Here is a 19,570-nt window from a genome sequence, read left to right on the forward strand (position 1 = left end):
TTACACCTCAAATCAGCATATTCTATTCATCCCAAAGCCCCCATTGTTCCTTCCTCCAGACTGCAACATCAGGTCACTGTTCTGATCAATTGCAATAGAGATCCTTATGGAAAAAATATAACATTATAAACTGAAAATAAGCAACATATCTTTAATCAAGTCTCTTTCCACATTAAGTCAATGTGTGGCACTCTATATGGCATGCTGATGGAATTCTCTTGCTTGGCATATCCAGCCTATGAAACACAGGTCTCCTGTCAGAATTTAGATCGCCAGCGCCGGTCGGTGGCGAGCACCGGTACTGCACCTATTTTGACAGCTGTCTTACCAGTAGGCAATCCTCAAAATATACTTTGTTCAAATATAGATACACTTCTGTGAACCTCAGATTCATGTAGATTCTTGCGGGAGAATGATGTTGAACCCCCAACATGGAGGTGGGACCTTTTTAGTGGTTTTGGTGAGCCATGATTTTAGCAATTTTTGACATCAAATAAAACAGATTTTGAACACCTCTATATTCCTTTGCACTGATTTTGCTCTGTGTGCAGCCGACGGATGGGGTCTGGCAATGGTCTCCTGTATTAACAATGACAGAGGCAAAAGAAGATAGAAACCTATCTTTCAGATTTTTACTGCGCATTTTGGGATGATTTCTGGTGAGCAGCATGCTTTCTGGCGGCAATTATGATGTTTCCGCTGCCAGTGATGCACAGTGATGTTGCAGGGCTCAGATGCGGGGGTTGAAACATCCCACAAGCCCCCTCTTGCGATGGCCATTCTGATTTGCATCGATGGAACTTCGCAAGACTGGGATGTCCTCATCTTCTTCTGATTCCGCAGATGGCAAAGTTCAGCATCTTTTCCTCCATCAGGGTGGATTGATCGGTTCTCCTCGCCGGTCCTGATGGGAGTATTGGGCGGTACTCCGGGCCCCTCGGATCTTTGCTCCCGGTACCCGGGTCGTCCTCCTTGGTCAGTCTCCATGGTTTATCTCTCCTAGGATGACAAAGCAAAAAGCGTCAGAAACATATTCGTAGACATTTCCCCACCGCTATTAATGTAGTGGGGTGAACATATAAATTTTATAAATCAGGTGACATTTGCATTCTTATCATAATATTTTATGGACTATGTGTGGGATATTTTAGGGTTGGAATTTTTATTGTTCTCTAGCGGCTCCCTCTGGGGTACCAGAGGACTTCTCCAGTTGCTGCAGAGTGTGCCTGGGATGGCAACAATTTAGCTGATTAATATGGACCCACTTGTCTTCCCCCTCCGCCAAACTGCCTTTGGGGATGCAGATCTTGTAGGCGACTGGTGAGATCTTGTCTGCAATTTCAAAAGGTCCCTTCCAGGTAGCCAGAAACTTCGGCTGTTTGGCCTGGTTCCTTTGGAAATTGTACAGATAAACCCGGTCTCCAACATTGTATTCTTTCCTGGTGGTCTTCAAGTCATAGTGGGTCTTCATGCTATCGGCTGATCTTTCTAGATTTCACTGAGCATAGGCAAAAGCATTTTGAAGGTGTTTCCTTAAATTCTCAACATACTCATGAGTTGTGGAGGCATTGATCAATGTCTGCTCTTGTGTCCTGTATAACAGATGCTGGGGAAGCACCATCCTGCGCCCAGTCATCAACTCAAATGGTGACATTTTAGTTGCAGATGAAGGGGTAGATCTGATGGCCATTAGGACAAGAGGTAATCGGATATCCCAACTTGGCCCAGAATCTGCCAAAATCTTTTTTAAGATGCTCACAATGGTTTTGTTGTAACGTTCCACTGCACCCGAAGAGGCTGGCCGGTAAGCAATGTGTAGCTTCTTTTTAAATATATATGTATCTCCCACATCTTTGTCATTACTTCGCTGGTGAAATGGCTACCTCTGTCTTACTCAATCCTTTGGGGTAGTCCAAAACGCGAAAAGATGTGATTGATCATCAGGGCAGCTGCTGTTTCTGCCTTGCAGTTTGGGGCCGGGAGACATTCCACCCATTTAGTAAATAAGCATGTCACAGTCAACATGTACTTATTCCCGCTAGAGGAGCGAATCACGGGCCCCATGAAGTCGACTTGCAAATCTGACCATGGCAGTGTTATCCCCCTCTTTTGGAGAGGCGCACAGTGTGTGAGGGATGTTGGCTGAAATTGTGCACACACAAGGCACCCCTTCAAGTATTGGTAGAGGTCCAGCCCCATGTGTGACCAGTATGCAACCTCTCTTAAGATTTCAAGTGTTGTCTGAAACCCCCTAGAACTGGCTGTGGCCGCATAATGGGTGTGACTTAACATCAGGCTTCGGAATGAGATAGGAACCACTCACTGATCATGACCAGCTTGGGATTTCCTTACCAACAAACCGTCATTTGGACATTTCATCAACACTCTGAGGTCCTCTTCCCCAATGTAATCGGTATCCGTCAGGGGAAAGTTCTCAGGGTCCTCAATGTGTTGGTAAAACTTACCATTATTGGACCCCCCTTCTAAGCTGTAATCAAATCAGCATCTGGGGTCTCCTTACTCCATTGTGCAGTTGAAAGATCATTGTGAGCATTTGCCTGAGACCTAGTGATAGCAGTGACCTGGATTTCCCCCAAGAGGGATTTAATTTCTATTAGATCCCCTTGGATGGCCCCGGCGGTTTTGGCCAGCTGATAAGCTAAGTCATTTCCAGTTTTGTCTGGTCCCTCTACTTTGGAATGACCCTTGATCTTTTTCCAGTAGATGGTCATCCCATTCGAGGTGACCAGATCATCAATACTTTAGATAATTTCCCATGTTCCAAGGGCTTGTTATTAGCACATAGCATGCCTCTGGTTTTTCAATTAACCAGGTGCTCCACGATCCCGTACAGTTCATAATCCGAATCTGTGATTATGACCAGTTCGTGGAGTTGATGTTGGACAGCAGTGAGGATGGCTTGATGCACAGCCATCAACTCTGCCACCTGACTACTTCGGGGACCAATCTTGTACCCAGCGGAGTGTTCTGGGGACTCATTCACCCATGCATTCCCTATGACGGCCACAAGTTCTTTCTCCCCGTTGTTGTCAACATGGTAAGAGCATCCATCCACATAGACAGTGGGCATTCCCTCACACTTATCTTCTTCAAAGACTTTGTGTGGGGATTTAAGGTATGCCTCCATGTTGTCCTTGATTTTTAGACTTTCGTCCTCGAGACAGTTTTCTCTGGCACAATCATGCAAGTCAGCCAGACCTTGCGCGAGGGGACTCTTCTTGTTTTGGCCATATCTGACCTCCACAGGAAAGCCTTGCATTGACAGGATCCAGGAAGTAATTTGGGAATTACTCACATTTCCGGCCCGGATTCTGTCACTTTGGAGATATTGCAGAGGCTGGTGTGGAGTCTCCACTATGATGTGTTCCCCTGGATAAACGGACGGTAGTTCTTCAATGCCCACACCGTTGCCAGGAGTGCCTTCTCACAATCGTTGAATTTTTCCTCCACAGAGGATAAAGTTTTACTCGCATAGGAGATTACTTTATTGACCTTGTCATGCTTTTGATATAATACTGCAGTCAAGCATGTATTACAGAACCCTGTCTTCAAGAAAAACTCCTTGTTTCTGACAGGGTAAGCTAGGCAGGGCGCTTGTGAGAGGCTTCTTTTGAGTTGTCTTACTGCCTCGGCTTGTTCTGGACCCCATTCCCACTTGACCCTCCCTTCAAAAGATGAATTAGGGGTCTAGAGATCTCTGCATAGCCCTCAATCAACTTTCTGCTGTAATTAGTCAGTCCAAGGAGGCTCCTTAGTTCCTGCAGAGTTGTGGGGTCTTTCAGTTTCGGAAGTGCTTCCACTTTCTTTTCCTGGGGACAGAGACCCTTAGGAGTAATCTCATGCCCCAAGAAATTAACACGGGTTCTACACCACTGTGCTTTCTGAAAGGAAAGTTTTGCTCCGGCGGCCCTCAACTGTGTCAGAACATAACGGATCTCCGCTATGTGTTCCTCCACAGTTGAACTTTTGATGAGGACATCATCTACATAAGCCAAGTTACCCCTCCCACCCAGGTCGGACATGGCCTTGTGTAGGAAGATGTTGAATTCATTGCCGGAGTTGAGGTATCCGAAGGGAGTCCGGGTCCATGTGTACTGCTGGCATCCAAAGGTAAAAGCCAGTTTGTATTGGTCCTCCCTACTGACAGGCACAGTCCAGTATCCATTGGTCAGGTCTATTGCAGTGAATACCTGTGACCCCTGGATCTGGGCCAGCCCTTGGTCAATGTAGGGAAGAGGCCAACGGGAAGTATGGACCCGTTTGTTGAGCTCCCTAAAGTCGGCGCAGAGTCTCCACCGGCCGTTTGGCTTCAATATTCCCAGCACCAGATTATTAAAGGTGCTGTGTACTGGTCGGATTATCCCCCGGGACTCAAGGTTCTTAATTATTTCAGAAAGAAAGAAAGGGACTCCATGGATGTGAGAGGCAAGCGATATTGCTTCCCAAACACTGGAGTCATGCCAGGGTCCGTGGGATTTATTGTTGTGTGGATGTCGGTGCGACCACAGTCATATGAGTCCACCGCAAAGAGACCTTGAAAATCCAAGAAAACTTGTTTCAACTTTTGCTTCTGCTCCAGAGTCACACAGGCATCAGCTAGGTTGACTCTCTCTTCAACCATCTGCCTGAGGCCTGGAAAGACTTCTGGTTTTGCTATCTCAGTGGCCTCCTCCAGCTGGTTGGAGAAGTCCCTGGTCAGAGTGCTGATTTGGACTGGTGGCTTCAGGTGGGAAAGGCAGCCCTCATGGACCTGGAAAATCAGCTCATCCCCTCTGAAGTCACAAGTCACATCTTCCTTACCATAAGGGCAAGAAGTGTACACCAGGAAGTTCCCCCCATGCCGGGTAAAGATCCTGTCTGGTGTTGTATGGTCATCAGTGTCACTGTCAAAACAGTCCTTGGGGATTGGTCCTAACAGTTCATTTCCTAAATCAATGGAAAAATGTCGGTCATCAATCACCATTCCAATAATGGTGCCTGCGGCTAGAGTGATACTCTTTAAGTCGCTATTATCCACCTCTATTGGAATGGTGTCATGTTCTATTTTGACTAATGGTGTTGGGTTTACCCCCAACCCTTGCTGTTGGAGAGAAGCATTTAGACGAATATAAGCATCAGGGTTTTTCAATTTTTGTCCTCTTTTAACTTTCACATCCAGGGAGAATTGTCGGGTCCTTTCTGGGAAGGTGACATCCTCTTTAATCTGAATTTCAACTGCACAAGGTAGCAATTGAGCTGACCTAAATGCTTCCTCTGGATCATCAAAGCCCTGGGGATTATCCGCTAATCGGGACCAAGCTTTGACGTTTATTAGGTCCAAACGAATGGCAAAGTGATTGAGAATGTCACTGCCTAAGTAAAAGGCGGCAGTGACGTCTCGCACTACCCAACAATTATGGACTATGCTCTTGTTGCCAATGGAGATTTTGAGCATACACCTGCTTGGCAGGAGATGTTTGGAATAAGGTGTTTCCAGATCCATTTCCCATTTGTCTATCAGTTTAAATGTGGGAATGGCTGGAACTTTTGGGAGTTGGTGGAAAATAGCTTTGCTGATGAAGCTCTTACCGTTGTTCACACACACTCCGGCGGGAACAGAGTCCTTCCCATCATTTAACTGAACAGGGATGAACAACTGCTCTCCAATTTGTGGAATATCAGCCAGGCTCTGAGCTGATTTCACATCTCTCTGGGCTATAGGAGTCGGAATGTCTGATTGCGAATTGGTAAAGAATTTCAGAGTGTTTCCTTCCAGTGTGGAATACCACCTTAAACTGGAAGGAAGGCTGATTTTCAGAAATAGAGAGGACCCCCATTACCAGTCTGTTGTCCTACTGCTATTACTGTCATGCCTGCAATTTGGTTGTTCTGGAAGTGAAATTCTACTTGGTCAGATTTTTGTTCAACCCTGTGGCATGTGTCGTTTAATCTAACATGGTTGACACTCTGTTTTAATTTTATTGGTCGGCTAGTCTGGGTCCAGAGGACCTTGTTTACACAATCTATTAGGGGTGACAACCTTCTCAGGAGGTCATTCCATAGTAAACAAGGGGTGCCCTCTGGAGTCACTACTATGACCGGGTGTTTCACCTTGTGTCGCCCAATTTTAATATCGAAGTCTGCAGTCCCCTCGACGGGAATTTCCTTCCCGGCAAAGTTCTGAAGTTGTCCAAGAAGAGAGGTGAGAGGAATTTGGTAATTCTCCCCCCTTCCTGAATTTAGTTCATTAAAGGCCTTTTTGGACAGAAGGGTAGCTTGAGATCCAGTGTCCACCAGTGCCAAAATTGTACCCTGCCCCTGTACTTGTACCGGGGAATGGTAGCTTCCCTCCTTCTCCTCAAGGGGGCACAGATAATGCACATTTTTTGGACAACTGGTGGGCCAATTTTCTGGTTTTGGACATGCAAAGAGAAGAGATTTGGGCATAATTCTGTGGAGAGTCTTGGGAATCTGAAAGGAAAAGTTGGCAACTACAGATAGAGCAATTTTGGGTTCCCCTGTTTCCGGTTCTGGGCCACCCCCCCCCATTTTGAGGCAGTCACCAGAATGGGTTTAAACCAAGGGATTTTGATGCTGTTCTGGGATGAGATGATGGGCGGCGCTAGCTCAGTCCCCACATCTACCCAATCTGGATGTGAATCCCTTGGGACCCATTTTTCTTTGGGAGGAGTTCCCCATCTCTGAAGGAGAAGATCCTTTTCCCAGGATCCTCTGAGGATCCCTCTCCCTCAAATTGGAAGAGCTGTACCTCCTCCTCAAAGTGGGTCTGTTTGGGTCCTTTGTTTCTCCTACCTCCTCTCTGCTCCTTGGGTGGTAGACGTTCAGGGGTCGGAGATTTTGTTTCTGGTTCCTGGGTTTCCAGGGACTGTGTACAAGTGGGGAAGGAAGATTCCTCCAAGGTTTTACACCCCCCTTCCCCTTGTGCCTCCTCCCTGGGAACCAGTGAGTTGTTGGGGTGCTGCCCCCGTCATTGTTCTGGATCACCAGGCACAGAGTTTGGGGCATTCTGCGCCGGCATGCCCATCTCAGGGTTCTTCTGCGCCCTCAGCATGCGACCCAGATCCTGTGCCATATTTTGGACCTGGCGCTCTAACTGTGAAACCCGCTCAGGCTGATACAGGGCTCTGTTTTCTCCCCTGGGCTGATCCCGGGAAGGGTAGCTATCCCTTCTCTGGTAGTACCCTGGGTTGGGAAGATTTGGGTACCTCTCCACCCTTGGCCTCCCCTCTCCCAGATTAGGTGGTCTGGACTCAGGGAATTGGGGAAAGAAGGATGGATGATTTTGGGGTTGGAAGTTGGATGGGAAAAAAGTTCTGCCCAGGATTTGGTGAATTTCTCCCCTCCTGTGGGAAGTTAGGAGGGAAGTTCCCTGGGTTAGGTGCTTTGCCGGAACCACCCCCTTGGGCTGGAGGAGTCCACACATAACCCAGGATGGGTTGCTTTCCCTTGTAGCGGGGACTTACATAGGCAGGGGAGTGAGGGACCCCATTTGTGGGACTACCTCCTTGACTCCCTGTCTGTGACTGGCCTGAGGGCCTTCTGGTCTTGATTCTGTGCAGGCAAGTTTTTAGGCCCCCCATCTCCAAATCCAAAATAGGGGCAACCTTTACCTCTGCCACCTTAGCAGCAGCAGCAGGGGTGCTGGTCGGTTTGGGGTTTTTCTGAGCATTACTTTTATTTTCTATGGGCTTCTGCACCTCATAGATTTGGGTGTCCTGTTCAATGACCCAGTCTAGTGACCTTTCTCATGAAAATCTCTCACTAGCTGGGTCATGATGTATTTGGGTAAGGCATGGAAAAACGTATTAACAAATTCTTTGCTATCCCTGTGCACCCTTTTGGCAGTCTACGCAAAAGCATGCTTCAACTCCTGCACAAATTCTTGTGGGGCCTGATCCTCCCCACATTGCAAATTGTAGGCTGCCTTGCGAGCCTCTTGGGGATTTCGGTGAACAGAAAAGTGTTTCAAGATAGCCGCCTTATATGTGGACCATCTTGAATGATTCTGGTCCTCGAGCCCCGCAAAGAAACTGGAGTATTCTGGGGAGAATGTCCATTTTACATACTGAATGCTGCTAATGCTGTCTTTCAAATGGAAAGTGACCATCATTTGCTCAAAGAGCTCCAAGTGTTCCCAAACAGAATACTTGGAGTTCTTATGATAAGGATTGATCACGCTCCTTATTGCTTTGATCTGTTTTAAGGGGTCCTTAAGCAAGGCCCTTTTTGCCTTGTTGGCCTTCTTGGTTCGGGTAACCCTGGTCGATTCATCCTCTGACTCAGAAGCACTGCTCCCAGAGATGCCCGTCTGATCGTCCAGGTTTGCACAGATTCTGCGAGCCTTGGAACGGCCCGCAGAATCTGGGGACCTAGTCTCCTGTGTCCTGGGATGCTCAGAGGAGTCTTCTGATTCCTCCTTGCTCCCAGGATTTCATGGGTACCCTCCCACTGACCTAACTGGGCAGAGGTTTACAGAATGCCCTTAGGGGGCCTGCTCTCCTGGGGTTCCCCACTAAATTGCACTGTACTTGGGTGCCCATACCCGGATGCCCGCCCATCCATTCCTGGGGGGTACTGGCCTATGAGCCCCATATTTCTGTCTGGATAGTAATCTGACATCCCCGTGGCCCTGGGCTCATGTGCGCCAAGGGACCTGGGGGTGGCAGAGTCCAGGGACTGGGAGAGATGGAGGCCTCTGGTACTAGGGCTCCTGAGGTTATGCTCAGGTGTTTCCCTTTCCCAGCGAACCTCATCTCTATCAGCCCCTGCTCCCTGTTGCCCTGCAAGAGCCTGTGCTTTTAGTTCCTCAACCAAGGCCTTACTAGACTCTATCAGTCTCTCCTGCATGGCTACCTGTTGCTGGAGCCTATCATTGTGCTGGCAGAGAGCCTCATTCTCTCTCTGTGCTTCCTGGTTTGTCTTGGAGTACTGGGCCAGTCTTTGCTGCAGGAGGGTTTCCTCCTGAGTCCCATCCCTAGTGGCCTGCTCCTTTCTTGCCAGAGCATCTTCCACCCTCCTTGTGTGCTGTAATAAGTTCTGATGCTCTTTTTTGAGGTCACCCAGTCCCAGGAGGGCCAGGTGATTTTCTTCCATTTTCCTTTTTAAGTGGCTGACTTTCTGGCCTATGGTATCCCTTTCCTGAGTAAGAGTCTGCATCTGTGCCACCAGGTCGTCACTCTACCTTTGAAGGGCACCAGCTTTCTGGCGCTCTTCATCAAACTCAATTTTAATTGCTCTCCTCTTTTTCTATCCAATTGGCTTTGCAGGGTGGCTACCTGCTTTGTGCATGCCCTGTTGAAATCTATCTGTTGCTCCAGCTTTTTCTGGCTCTGCAGTAGGGAGTCCAAACCTTCTTGATGCTCCTTCTGCAAGGCCAGAATTCTGGTATCCTGGTCTGCCCTTTCCTGTTGCAGGATACCCATGTCCTCTTTCATTTTAATGATATACTGTCTACTATAATTTTCTGACTCATGGCTCCTGTGCAGTCTCTGCTCAGAAGAGTCCAGGCCAGATTGTGCCTTCTCTAATGCCATCAGCTGCCTACATGCCAGATCTTGGCCTTCAGCACATTTGTCCTGTATGGCTTCCATATATAAATATAAATATGCCGCTATCCTGACAATCTTGTTGTGCTCATCCTTGGCCTTAGGGGCCATGTATAGCTCACTCAGGGCCACATGTAAGGGACCCTGATCTCTCCAGATATCTAACTCAGTTGCAGTGACCTGTTGTGTGATTGCCTGCAACCACACATTCTGGTCCTGCTCCGTCCATTCACCTCTCACAAATAGCTTATGTAAGAGGTGCTCTCTGGCTATTTTGATATCTACCAATGTCGTCATTCTGGAAATTGATTTCCTTCCTGACTTACAGAAGTTTGTATTTTATCTTGCAAAACAGACCGTTTCCTGAGAGTGTTCCTTTTTGAGGGGTGCTTTTACAGCGTAAAACAGCGTGGTGATCCAACAGGATTTAAGTATCTTATCAGTTAGCGCACTGTATTAAGCTGCACAGGTGGTAGACATAATCCAGACATCCCGTTACGACCCCACACCCTGTAAGTGACTTCAATCCAGCAATCCAACTAAGTCAATGCCTAGTTTGGGATGCCCTATGGAAGCCCGTATTAATATATTTTTATGTCAAATTCTTTGAATCTGGATGATAAAGCCTTATATAATGAAGTAAGTTTTTTTTGCAAATTAAAAGATTTATTGGAGGAATAAAACAATATATATATATATCACACTTTTATGAATACGTTAATATTTGATAGCACACTTATGAATATAATAGTGATCAAAAATGGATATGATTACAATAGCACAATTCTTTAATCACTTAGGAGTTGGTATAGAAAGAATAAAATAGCAGAGAATGTTTTGTATGGTTTCACGGAAATACAAGATGGGAAAGAATGCAACACATAAATAAACTTGATATGAATTCAATCAGAAGAGAATATGATAACTTTTTCCCCTGTGACTACTCACTCCCCCCCTATGCAATATGGGGAGATGGAAAGGAGGGCACACAGGTTTCCAGAATACAATCAAATGCAGTTCAGTTCCAGTTCCCCGCAGCAATCCTAGAGAAAACTGATATATATTTAAACAGGCAAAATACTTTTAAATGTGATTTCAATGAGGTGAAAAATATGCTAAAAATGATTTTAATTCGCTAAAGGAGATTCAGGGTAGGTGATAGTTACTTTAGATTAGTTCAGGTCAACACTAGCAATGATTCATGAATGATTATAATGGTTAAAAACAAAATTTAGCAGTTGCAAGCAAAAGACAGCTATTTTTAACATGTGGTGAAATTGAGCTAGTTTTGAATTTGCGACACTTTTTCCGAGTGCGTATCTCGCGATTACGGAAAAAATATAAGGAGTTGGAATGTCGTTTTGGGTTTCTTGGAAAGCTGAGAATCTTAGCTTTAAGAGGACAGTTGTTAATAATTGGGTCTCGGTTCTGGCACGGGGTTCTGGGCTTGGTTAGGTTGCTGGATTCTGAGGCCTACTGAGAAGAGTTCAGCTTGTGGATTAGGCCTCTGCTTCTCCAAGGTTCTAGAGTTCGGGTTCTAGAGTTTTGGTTCTGGCGTTTGTCTGGAATCTGGAGTCTCAGGAGTCTTGAGTTTTTGTCTGGATATGGTCGGGCTGCGTGCTGCGCAGGAATCAATGAGTAGTGGAAAAATGAGTGTATATTTGGGTCTCAGCAGTCTCCTTCTATGTGTTCTCGAAGGGGGTGTGGAGGCTGACTTTCTATTCCCACCCTTCTGAGGAGCCTGATAGGTTAAAGGATTTACTGTCCTCTGACTGGAGAAGGGAGTAGTGAGTCGGAATGAGTCATCAGGTATCATCTTTATGGCTGAAGGAAAGAACACTCCCCTTTGGTTTCTCAAGAAAATCAATTTTTCATAATCAAACATGCTTCCCAGATACACAGGTTGTTGAGAATACATGTACATATCACATATTAATTAAGACAGGTCTCTGTTTAACCCTGATCTTTCTAAGAGCTTGGGTTCAGAAATGACAATTTATAAGTGATTTTGTTGGGTTTCGCAATATTGGTTTTACACCGAATCTTACAGGGATGTACACACCCTCTCTGGGCATATTACAGTAAGTTTTCATTTTTCTAGCATAAACACAGTGTCTACAATATCAATAAATCCCGGGGTTTGGCCTCAGAACATCACACAGAGTCCAGCTTAGTCTTAAACCATGAGTGAAGGTGTCATTTTAAGAATCTCAAAATTGTACATTTCTGTCAGCTTGATACAATATTTTAGAAGCATTTTCTTTAAACATATATTTGGTGCAATATGAAATCCACAACCCAGTCTGGCCCGCCCCTAGAAGCTTGGTGAGTCAGATGGTCACACGTCTTGCTTCTCCCAGAGCAGTGTTGACACTTAAACCTCAAATCAGCATATTCTATTCATCCCAAAGCCCCCATTGTTCCTTCCTCCAGGCTGCAGGGAATATCTCCTCCCTCTCAATCAACAGGACCATGTGATATCTTGCCTTCTGGTGTGGAGTCCCCAGGTGTGAAGGATTCCTGGGGACAGCTAAGCTACTCTACGTATTTCTAAACATCTCTATATGGCCTGGCAAGGAGTACTTTTTCTCCCTGAGTAACACACCTCAATTCCTTTGGCACTCCGGCACTGTGAGGAACACATTGATTCATTTTATCAAATCGTATGCAGATGGGGGTTTTAAGTCTCCAGCTTTTGAGTTGATTGAATTGCTGTTCAAGCACAATATGCATCATGCTGGTTCTAGGCAGCCCACCCAGAACCTCATGTGAGAATCGAGCATAAAGCGGCAGGCACATGTAACATTTGCACTCTCCTACTATCACACACATATATGGACAACTGTTAATTTGACCCTCTCCAGACCACACTACTAGCTTGATGGGAAATACGCAGCCTGACTATCTCCTCTGCTCCATAAAGTAAACGCCTAGCACTGTGGCGCTCGCCCAGCATCCTGTCTAACATAGATACGACTACACCGGCCAGCTGGCAGGGTGAATGGTTCAATGTGCTGGGAGATTTGAACGTTAATGGATTTTCAAAACATTGCAGGAATTAGCTATTCAGCTATTAGTGGATCCATTATGTGTTACCTACAGATTGACTAGGAAGAAAGCCAATTGTGGACAATTTAACTGGCAGACAAGTAGTGCATTCAACTATTTAGTCTAAGAGTGAACATCACTTTAAAAATTGTTTTTTTTTTCATTATCCATTAAAACTATTATCACCATTCACAAGTCTAAGCCTATCATTTAAGAAAAGAGTGCAATCCATAGATTTCAATCCTTTTTTTCATCACATAGTATCTGTAGTATACACTCGGCACCAGGAGGCCATGCCACCAACAACTAATCCTTTGCGCAGGACTATAACTGGTGCACTATGTGTACACCAACAGATCTATTTCTCTGAATTCCTGATTTCGCATTTTGCAATTCCAAGTTGAAAATGGTGCAAATGCATGCAAATAGAAGCAGTCCTTACCCTACATGGACCACTGAGAGAGCTTGCTATATGCAGATGCTATAGGCTAGCCCTGCATTGCATTCCTTCTCGAAGGGTGTATGCAATATACTTTCAGCAATATTCGGGTCTATACTGGAACCTACCCGTCAGCTTTGCCTATTAAGCCTACACACTGATCTGCCCTGCCTCCAGCGTAGATTCATTAAATTATGTTGCCTTCTGGCAAAACGCTAGATACTCCAAAACTGGACAGCAGAACACCACCATTGACTGATAGCTGGCTCTCGGATGCCACATGGCAAACAACACTGAAGAGTTGGAAATATTGTCACGATACCTAGGTCATCTAACCCAAAGACATTTGGGTTTACTTTAAAATGTACTCATTAAATAGATCAATGTCTGATTGATGACACAGCATAACTTGTTGAAGCCCCTTGGTGTCCAAACCTTGCTGGCTGTCTATTGTATCGTAATTCCGTGATTCCTGTGTAATTCAGTGCCAAACAGGACACCATATGCTGATGTTGAAATTGCCATATCTTTGAGACTGTACATTGCCAAGTAATGAACAATTACAAAATTGAGGTGACATGACTTTTATATCTGAAATGTAGCCAATTCACCTTTCGACTGCGAGTGTGTCTTTGGACTGTAAATAGCTGAAGTAAACATGCATCTACTATATTCACTGAAAAATATTTGTTAAAGCGATGTTATGGTTAAATTGGACAAAATTAAAACCTATGAAATTCAATGAGAAACCTTTGTTAAAGGGACGTTATGGTTACAAGAAAAACCGAAACCCCCAGAAATTCGCCAGTTATGGTAAGATAAGCAACCATAACTCAGGCCACCACTGTGCACTGCTAAGGCTAACACCCCGGACATGAAAGATGACTTCACAAATGTAATTGATGACATCACTGATGACATCACATATCTAGGCCTCTTGTTTTTGTTCACTGACATATATAGGGCAGGTGGTTTTGTTCAATAACAGAATATTAAAATTGAAAAAAGTGCTATATATCTAGATTTTAACCTTGTCATATGTTCTATAAGTAGTTTCGTTAGAGTTTGGTCTCAGCTCATAGTGCACATACATGAGAAATGAGCAGGCCTCAAACACACAATTAATTTGTATACATGAAGATACACTTTAATATCATTTACATTTTCTAATGACGCTGTTTCTTTCTTTCTTACTTTAGTTTCCCTGTATGTGCCTCTGGTTTGTATGCATTGTGGTTATTCATATGTATTGTTTGTACCAGCACAAGTGTTGTAAGTCTTGAATTTTTAGGTAGTTATTACATGTTTAACAAAACTCTGATAATGTAGCATTCATTATTGTACTAATCAAAATTACAAGATGATAAATAGGGTACTTCTATGGTACATGCTGCAATCATTGCCTATGTTTATATATGATTAGGTTTCTGTATAAAGAACAACGCTCCAATACAATGATTTTAGATTAGTACAATGTGTAATAGATTAAGTACTTCATGATAGGTCTCGCGATCACCCATGACATCTTGTTACCAGCAATATAAACACAACTCCTTGTAGGGACTTTCCATCAACATTTATTTCACATGTGATGCCATCAATGATGTCATAAATGACATTTGTGATGTCATCTTTGATGTCCTGGGTGTTAGTCTTAGCAGTGCACAGTGGTGGTGTGAGTAATGGTTGCTTATATTAACATAACTGGCGAATTTCTGGGGGTTTTCGGTTTTACTTGTAACCATAATGTCCCTTTAACAAAGTTTTCTCATTGAATTTCATATGTTTTTATTAGTCCAACTTAACCATAACGTCCCTTTAACAAAGTTTTTTCAGTGAATTTCAAAGGTTTTTATTAGTGCAACTTAACCATAACGTCCCATTAACAAACTTTTTTCATTGAATCTACTTTATATTTCTCAGTAAAGTACATAGACGCAATAAGATTTTCCAATATTTCCATTTGCATTTTGTGTTATGCTAATGGAAATATTGTGGCGTTTATCCCCCATTTCAGGGACTGGAACAGAGGGTACTAGCCTAACAGCCCAAGTTATCACCCAAGCAAAGTGAAGGTGGTTAACAAATTCTCTGGACCATTATCCCCCCATTCCAGCCCCTGCAATAGGGGATTAAGGCCATTAGCACCCTATGTCCCCAATGCGGAAACCCGGGGTCATAAAAAAAAAATCTTCCTACACCGGGATGACTCCGGTGTCCCGGTGTAGGAAGGAAAATTGTTTTCTAAGATGGCCACCATGCATAGGGAAGGCGAGGATCCATACAGTGGCCCTCTTCGCTTTCCATGGCATCCTGCAGAAGGTGAATAGAGAACCCTATGAACATATTACCATGAGCAGATTTTTCTTCCCTGTGAAACCTATCCAAATCTCCATTAACTTTACCACAAAGTCAATCCCAGGCGGACATTGTCACTTTAACCTCATGTGTTGTCTCTCGTGATCATGGCCATTAAACAGATTGTCCGGGTCATGATCTTATTTCATGACCCAGACAATCTGGCCACTGCCCATCGCCATAGGCTACACCTCAGTCACCAAAGGTATATCACTATTTTTTGTACCTACAGTATGACACTTGTCAGATTTTTTTGTTGTTGCAGAAAACGGGCACATTTGCAAAACCATGCTTTCAGGTCCTTGCCAATGTTCCTTACACAAGTTTGCTGGAAATCCACCCATGTTCAATTTTTCTAAAAGTGTCGATTGTATGCATACAATAGTCATATAACCTAGACCACACTTGACAAAATAAATTCTGACTTTACGAAAACATTTATATATAGATCTAGAGCTTTCTTTGTTTTCAATACAGAAATGTTTGTCGTGAGATACTTGGTGTTCCTTTGGGAATAGGCTCATTTGACGGTGGCACTGTGATTCACAAGGCTTTGGCATCAGCTTGTTGGTACACCACCACCGATGTCCATATTCAACAAAAATGTGTGTTGCTTTCTTTGTTCTCCATACAGAAATGTGTATCGAAAGTCACACAGTGTTCCTTTGGGTATAAACTGATTGGATGGAGGCACTGTGATTCGGAAGGCTCCCGCATCTGCTTGTTGCTACACCAATGTAAATGATGTCAAGGTACTCCTTACTGCCGGTACCATGAAAGGGCATATGGGCCGTCGGCGACCATCCCAAAAGAGCATTATGATCATCCAACCATTGAGGTATATCATCAACTGCCGGCTGAAGAAGCCATCAATTGGTATCTAGAAATTATGACATTCAAAGTAGGGCAGGATGTGACTGTGTAGAAAACATAACAGAAATATGTCTCAGTAGCCGTTCTTAATTGTATTCTAACCGATCCATTACTTATGCACCGTGTGACAACTAAGAATGAACACAAACGAGAAACAATGCAAACACAGAGAAAACAACATGCAATGTTGGCGTCAACTATATGATTGAGAGGTTAGTGCTATGCAGTGTGTTAAGCTCACAATAGGAGGCCGATGCAGAAGTTGACTGAAGAATTCAAATAACACATAGACAGGATTTTAACGTAACATTAGCCTAGAATTGGGTGTTAGTGGAACCTGTGCTAACACTGATGTGGACTCCATGCATTTCGGTGCTGGACAGCCCATGTGCCATGGGACAAATACAAGTGTACACCGGTTGTTTTTGAATATGCTCACCAATTACAAATTTGTCTTCTGTAAAACATACATAATAATAAGCATTTTCATTCTCTTGGCGTAATATGCAGTGTCTTTTCAGATCAACGATTGTTCATCAAATGAAATTAAATGTTACTTTGTCCAGTTTTAGAATGCTGACCCTTATCATGTTTGACCTTTTTAAATACCTCATTCCATTCTTTTTTTTCCTTATGAATACTCCCTTTATTTCCAAGAACAGGAAAAAATACAGACTTATGCCTAGCTTGTTTTTTGTAAATGGTAACAACAAATTCCATCAGCAGGGCGTGAGGGAGTAGACAGCTGAAGGCATTGACCTTCAGGGCCACTGCAGCGATTCCCCCATGCACCATTGTAGCATTAGGAATACTTATTAAAAACAAATACATTGTTTGCTTGCATTCAGCAATGCCGTGGGAAATTTCCAGAGATTTACTGATTTTATGAAAACACTTGAAATTCACAATCTACCTGTCAGCTGAGCACGTCTCCAGTTTCCTGCTAGCAAACGCTGCACACAGCGACCACCGACAGCCCACACATTTGCAAATGCTGCGCACAACGAACAGTGACTGCCCCCCACCTTTTTCCTGCAACGCCTATGTCAGACTTCCTATTTGTCATGGCTGGTCCATCGCAAAGTTTTGTAATTAAAACAGTGTATTGGTTTTGCTTCCACTCATAAGGCCTTTGAAAAGCAGTACCCCTGTACTTCCCACCCGAGCAATCATTTGGAAATGGAATGTGTTTGATATAATGTTTTACAGGGCGGCAGAGTTATTGGTATGCTAAATCTCTATGAAGACTAATTTCCTTATGGATGTGTACAATAATTATTATTATATTTTGTATTTAAGGGACCTTGCACCTTCAGACCCTACCCCCGCACCACCTCAAAATCACCTCCCAATATCACGGTCTTTCGCAGTGAAAAACACCTTTTTTTATGCCTTTCAGCCATATCCCATCCTATCCCATCCTCATGACCCCTCACCTCCTCGGAGATTATTTGAAAACTTTGACAAGTGCAATGTTGTGTTTTTTAGTATGTTTTTACTGCAATATCTGTGGACACCGGACGCTGTGCATGAATCCAAGATGGCAGGCATTTCCAAAAATCTGATGTACTTCGTGCTATTCACCACCCAATCTGCGGGCACGTCCGATGTCTGCGTACACCACATTGCCCTCTAAGTCAATCAGAGGTCTGTCCGCGGTGCGAACAGCGAAGTCTGTCCAAGGAACGGACATAGATATCACACATTTTCTGGTACCTACTTGTTGGTCGTTTTAAAGAAAATACTGGACTGAATTCCACCAAATTTACAAAAGCACGCTTTTGGGACCAAGCCGCTGCTCCTGCCGCAAATTTGGTGAAAACCCGTCCAGCGGTTTGGGCTGTAGGCGTGCGCAAACATTTTTCTCCATTCAGTCTATGGGAAAAAATAAGATTTTGGGACTCCCCTATAACTTTGCCCCCATCCCCCCCCGCCCTTGACCAAACCTCACCAAACTTTGCAAACAAATTCAGAGTGGCCCATATACTCTTTTTTGCAAAGTTTGGTGAGTATTCGTCCAGGGAGAGTGAAGTTATAAGCCACTCAAAAAAATGTCTTAGCAACTTAACCATAACTACATGGCCGCTACCGCAGGCCATGTCATGAATGACAATGATGATGATATTTACACACTGACCCAAAAATCAAACCATGTTTAACATGTAATGTTTTTATCTGAAATAGTGGATATTATGCTTAAGCTTCTGGCGTCTCTAAAACTACATTAGCGTTTGTTTTCACATTTGTTTACTTTACCTTCATAGCTCTTTGTGCATAAATTAATGTCAATTGAAAGTTTCTCCCTTCACGCTCTGGGCTTTTTATGCATTCACATGTTGCCTTCATTTTATTTCATTTTCTTTTCGTTTTAGATCTTCCGTTGTGTGGCAAGGCAAATTCTGAAGTATCTTGTCGCTATATTCACAATGCAATGAATCATCTGAGTTGGTGAAGCCACATTCACCCAGCAGAATCTTGTAGCATTCTCCATAGGAGTTGAATGCAAAAAATATAGCACATTACACACATGCAGCAAGTTAATGTATTTGATAAGCACGAATATATATACATGGACATAACTATGTGAAAATCCGAGAGTGCTTGCTGATATTTGCATCCCAGAAAACACCTAGGTTGATATCACAAACACTTTGCATACAACATGTTTCACTCTAGAGCAAATAATGAGGACAAAGGCAAATATTGCCCTGATTCAAAAATGTCTTCAAATATATGTTTTGCGGTGACCACCACGGGGCCCAGCCGGAAGTGCAGCTTGAGCCGTCGTCTCCCTCATCCAGTGCAGAATATTGGTGGAATAACCTGTGAATCCCCCGAGTACACCAGGGTCAAGGCAAACAGTGCCCTCAAACCCTCCGAATTATGCCTGGACTGGGATGCGGCCTGAGATGATGAGTGAGAATGAGGGACAATGTAGAGCAAGTGGCCGAATTCGCAAGCACACAGCGTGGAACGTTCGGACCTCAGCTGTGCACCAGCTCATTCCCACATGGCACCAAGTATAAGCAGTAAGGAGGAGCCGCTGAACGTTACGTCGCTATAAATATTTTGCAAGCGCTGGGCTGCAGCACATATTGCTCTGGGACAGAGGGAAAAAGGCGTGTCTACGTCAGCTTCTACTTCAGTGCACAGAGCATGCAGTATTGGACCTGAACAGCTCCCACTTTAGCACGCTGAGGTCAGCGCGCATGTACTTCAGTGGGAATACCCACTCGACATCGGGCAGCAGGGTGGTGGTCATGGCGGTGATCCGGTGCATCACATG

Source organism: Ambystoma mexicanum, chromosome 6q, assembly GCF_040938575.1.
Source record: "Ambystoma mexicanum isolate Mex_15411 chromosome 6q, UKY_AmexF1_1, whole genome shotgun sequence".
Classification (NCBI taxonomy): Eukaryota; Metazoa; Chordata; class Amphibia; order Caudata; family Ambystomatidae; genus Ambystoma; species Ambystoma mexicanum.